This window comes from Nomascus leucogenys, chromosome 19 (genome assembly GCF_006542625.1).
Source record: "Nomascus leucogenys isolate Asia chromosome 19, Asia_NLE_v1, whole genome shotgun sequence".
Taxonomy (NCBI): Eukaryota; Metazoa; Chordata; class Mammalia; order Primates; family Hylobatidae; genus Nomascus; species Nomascus leucogenys.
In genome coordinates, this window is record NC_044399.1 from 16,830,502 (window position 1) to 16,835,999 (window position 5,498).

General features: G+C 39.6%; 1 pseudogene; it reads left to right on the plus strand.

Moving 5' to 3' along the window:
- Window positions 1–1,196: 1,196 nt before the first annotated feature.
- LOC100579444 lies at window positions 1,197–2,314 on the plus strand (annotated as a pseudogene).
- The last annotated feature ends 3,184 nt before the right edge of the window (window positions 2,315–5,498 follow it).

The following is a 5,498-nucleotide window of genomic DNA, read 5'->3' on the forward strand; positions in this document are numbered from 1 at the left end:
TCGGCCAATTTACCAAGTGATTCCAAAAGTCGATAGCTCTCAAAGAGGCCCAGGCCAACAGAAGATATAAAACCTAATCTTGCATTCAGTGCGGAAAGTGCTAACATATGCCCTTATGACCCACTATATCCACTGGAGCAAAAGTCCCTTCAGTTTGAGAGCATAACCATACACCCTTTAACAAATCAGCAATATTCTTTTGAGAACTAATTCTCAATGTGCTACTAAGCTTGGAGGAAGATTGAACTCATGACCATGAGAACATTAGCCCTCTTCACCTGTGAATTTGAAAACATTTCAACAGGACATTGGATTGTCACAGAGTGTGAAATTGACACCAAGACTGAGGGGACCACCCTTGCTCACACCTGAGTTACACAGAAAATAATACCTCTATTAAGTGATTTGTTCACTAGATTCCTGTTCATTTTCTAGGCTTGTGTTTTGTATTTTTGCCAATTTGTTGCTTAGATAAAACAGCATGAAACTCACTGTTCAGCATTCTGTTGGAACAGCAGGGTAACCTCCACTACGTGATACTATAGCTCTCTTTCTCTAAAACTTGAGCTTCCTGTCCTGCAATTGTTTTGTTTTTCTATTTTTTTTGCAGCTGCATTGTCTCTTTAAAATCAGCAATGCATGCTCACTGGAGATGAAAACAATGTTACTAAATACTCTGGTAAATTTTAAAAAGCATATGCTTTCTTCCTGGAATTAAACTATAAACCAAAACCCCATTTCATATTATTATTATTATTCCTATGAAGCCGTGTTAAATATAATGCTTTCGAAGCAGGAGCTAATATTAATTACTACTTAATGGCTTCAAGTTCAGTTTCACTGCAAAGAACACTTTCTAGAAATTATATCCCCAGCAAGGGAAAATGTTTGAACCCACTGCTATTTGTAGCTAAATAATATAGTGAAACTAAAATTGTTAAGTAACCAACAGGCATCTTAATAATCCGAGTTTTTTAGCTCAAGTGGCCAAGGCAAGATGGCTCAAAGTCAGACCCAGATGGTCCTGGAAGTGGCAAGAAGGATGACAAGGACAAGAAAAAGAAATATGAACCTTTGTACCAACTAGAGTGAGGAAAAAGAAGAAGAAAACAAAGGGACCAGATGCAGCCAGCAAACTGCCACTGGCGACACCTCACACTCAGTGCCAGTTAAAATTACTGACGTTAGAGAGAATTAAAGACTATCTTCTCATGGAGGAAGAATTCATTAGAAATCAGGAACAAATGAACCATTAGAAGAAAAGCAAGAAGAGGAAAGATCAAAAGTGGATGATCTGAGGGGGACCCTGATGTCAGTAGGAACCTTGGAAGAGATCATGGATGACAATCATGCCATCATGTCTACATCTGTGGGTTCAGAACACTATGTCAACATTCTTTCATTTGTAGACAAAGATCTTCTGGAAACTGGCTGCTCGATCCTGCTCAACGACAAGGTGCATGCCGTGATAGGGGTGCTGATGGATGACACGGATCCCCTGGTCACAGTGATGAAGATGGAAAAGGCCCCCCAGGAGACCTATGCCAATATTGGGGGGCTGGACAACCAAATTCAGGAAATTAAGGAAGCTGTGGAGTTTCCTCTCACCCATCCTGAATAATATGAAGAGATGGGTATAAAGCCTCCTAAGGGGGTCATTTTCTGTGGTCCACCTGGCACAGGCAAAACCTTGTTATCCAAAGCAGTAGCAAACCAAACCTCAGCCACTTTCTTGAGAGTGGTTGGCTCTGAACTTATTCAGAAGTACCTAGGTGATGGGCCCAAACTCGTACGGTAATTGTTTTGAGTTGCTGAAGAACATGAACCATCCATCATGTTTACTGATGAAATTGGAGCCATTGGGACAAAAAGATATGACTCAAATTCTGGTGGTGAGAGAGAAATTCAGTGAACAATGTTGGAACTGTTGAACCAGTTGAAGGGATTTGATTCTAGGGGAGACATGAAAGTTATTATGGCCACAAGCCAAATAGAAACTTTGGATCTAGCACTTATCAGACCAGGCTGCATTGACAGGAAGATCGAGTTCCCCCTGCCTGATGAAAGGACTAAGAAGCATATCTTTCAGAATCACACAAGCAGGATGACACTGGCCGATGACATAACCCTGAATGACTTGATCATGGTTAAAGATGACCTGTCTGGTGCTGACATCAAGGCAATCTGTACAGAAGCTGGTCTGATGGCCTCAAGAGAATGTAGAATGAAAGTAACAAATGAATACTTCAAAAAATGTAAAGAAAATCTTCTTTATAAGAAACAGGAAGGCACCCCTGAGGGCCTCTATCTCTAGTGAACCACAGCTGCCATGAGGAAAATGGTTGGGAGATTCCTTGACCCCTGAAAAGGATGAGGTTGGGGGAGTTGCCCAGAGGAATCCCTGTTCCCATTGATTTTTATTAGCAAAACATCCCGTGTCTTTTGGAGTACGATGAGTAAGTGCCCATTGGGTGGCCTTTGTTGGTCACTGTGCAGCAGTCTGTTCCCAATAGAGTGTGCTCTTTAACAAAAATAATAATAACCATCTGGGTTTCTGTCCATTTGTTTATTTGATTTTTAATATTAGGATGCTTTACTTATTCGCTGCCTAACATCAAAGGGAAAATATGACCAACTTAATTCCTGGTGGTGTTATTATTGACATTACCAATAGCATATAGAATAACTATAAAAAATTCAAGAGGTATAAGCCTAGGTGTGAATCCTGATAACTTCACCTCTGTATGATGCTGAGAAAGTTACTTAACCTCTCTGAGTTTCAGGGATGACTTACATTTTAAGTGAGATAATGAATTTTAAATACTCACCACAACACCAGATACCAGCTGAGCTTTCAACAAACAACACCTGCTGTTATTGTCATCTTCTGTGGTCACTCTGATGGCAAAGCTGTCTTGAGAGATAGCCTAAAATAGTTCGTCTTAAACAAGAAAAAGGGGTTAATGTAACGGGAAAAACTAAAACATTATGATGGTGACTAGTATGCATTTGCCCCCTGCTTATTTCCCTAGGGAAATCTAAAAAGTTCTTTTGTAGTTGGTGGTCAATCCTACATAATAAAAATATGGAACTTTACTAGGGAGGCTTAGAGCCTTCCATGAAGGAGAAGGTCTGAGCCACCAAAGCCCAGCTGCCCAAATTACAAGCAACCAACTGGTAGGAGAAGAAGCAGGGGAAATTGTGGAATAACACAAGCTATGAAAATCTAACATTCATATAAGGCTGTAGTCTAGAGGATAGTTACCAGCCTTTTCTATGCTCTTTCTAATCACCTGGCTTGATAGAGAAAACCTTTGCCCCAGTGGATTCTATGAAAAGGTTCAGAGAATGAATGTTCTACCACGGCTGTGTAATGACTTTTTGTCTGGAGACAATGGTTGAAGAATCCAGTCTAAACTAAAATCAAGTCTATTTGCAGGGATAAAACATGGTGAGCTCCAAAAACCTCCAAGTATTTTTCTGGGGAACAAAAGACAAAGTTGGAGATATTCTTCACTGGCTCAGGTATAGACAGATATGCACACTTACTGCTATTTGTGAAAGCAATGCTGTGTGCATCATCTTATGTCTGTGGTGACCCGTGGGTGCAGTATTTTTCTTCTTCCAAGCAAAATAATAAGAGTAACATTTACTAAGCACTTATGATACACCAGGCACAAAACCCTTTAATGAAACTGGAAAGAATTTGATTCTGAGTGAGCTTAGTCATAATACAATGAGCTCTCCAACAGCCTCTGCAGTAATTCTGTTTTTTCCTGTCAGATGTCAATACATGTGAATGCTATCCAGGTTCTCATAGGGCTGGAAGCAGACAGAAAGGATTCTGCAGCTTTACCATCAAACAGTCTTCAGTTTTTAAAACAAATTTCAGATTATTCTTTTTTAACTAAGAGTTCTCTGATACTACACCAGCAGACATCCTTCTATTCCACTGCAATCATTACCTTCATTTTCTACCCTTTGGTGTGCTGCAGTATTTGTGTCAGCAAGTTCTATGCATTTGAAAGCTCATGAAGGGATTGTCATTTTACGCAGTGGACTTGCTCCTCCTTGCAATACTGACAGCTGACTTAAGTCCTGGCTATAATTAATAACAACTTGGTGGTGGCTTTACATAGTGCATTTAATCTCCAGATTATAAAACACTCTGCAAAAATTTTAGTACAGTCTCTCCCCATAGGAAGAAAATATTTTAGAAGTATGAGAGGTTAAGTTACATGCCCAATAAACAGTAATGAAAGAAACAAAATTGAAATTGGTCTTTCTGGGCTTAAGCCATTGCTTCTATTCATGAAGTCACAATGCCTTCCCAAGAAGGAAGAAGCATGAAAGCAATATGTGTGGAAGCTCATAGCACAGAACACAAGTGAGAAGAACTGTAGTATTCTACTTTTCTTTGGTCTCTCAAGGTCTGTTTGTGGCTTTGAACCAGATATGTTATTCAAGTGGGACTACTATTATTCTAATTATTGATGAAGGATCTCAACAAAGGATTAGAGAGTTGCTACTACTTCCAAGTTTTGTGATTTACTTACAAAACAAGCAGTTTGGTCATGCTTGTTTCAAAATCAACAGTAATTAGGGAAATAAACTTATTTTGTGTGTTTGAACTGGACAGAAATTTTAAGACCTGTGTTACTATAGGCCCACTGAAACTGCAATGACTCCAAACTCTCCTTCTTTTTCAAACTCCAGCAACTTGTTCTCAAAGCTGGAGAAGACACTCCTGAGGGCTATTTAGGACAACTTATGACTCAGCTCTTTGAGCAGAAAGGGGCCAAAAAGTTCAGCAGAAAAAGCCCTGAACTCTTGGAAGAGCTGGCTTCAAGCCTGGCTTAGACCTGGCATTCTGTGGGGGCAGGTTTCTTAATCTTCCAATGGGCTGTCTCTTGGAGGTGGGATGAAAGTTCTCTCCTGACTCAGCTCCTAAGGGCTGTTATGCATATTAGATCACCAGAATTAGAATGTATCAAGCTGTTCTAATGAAAGTGATAGTTACCAGAGATAATTTAAAATATTTGGTGAAGATCAACAGACAAATTTTATTGAGCATGCAGTAGGTTCAATATACTGGGTACCAAAAAAAAAAAATCAAAGTGTGGAGCACAGTTCCTGCCATTCTGTATCTTAGAGGCTTGCTTTATATAATAGACAAGCACGCCCAGAAAGGTAACTGAAAACCAACTTATGTTGTGTAGCATTTGAATGCAGACCTAAATGCTGTAGGAGAAATATGTGGAAGAGAGGACTTAGAAGGTGTAGAAGAGTTTACAAAATTACAGACGAAAAAAAGTTGGGGAGGGAATCAAGAAGGATACTTAAGCAGGGCTGAAGAATTCAAAAAACAGGGCTCTTTAGGGGCATTTATGGAAAATATTTCTTGAAGAACATATGGTTAGCACAAGAAAAATGTAATAAATGAAACAGAAAAGAGAGAGATGGAAGGCCCAGAATGCCATGTTATGATTCAGGCTCCA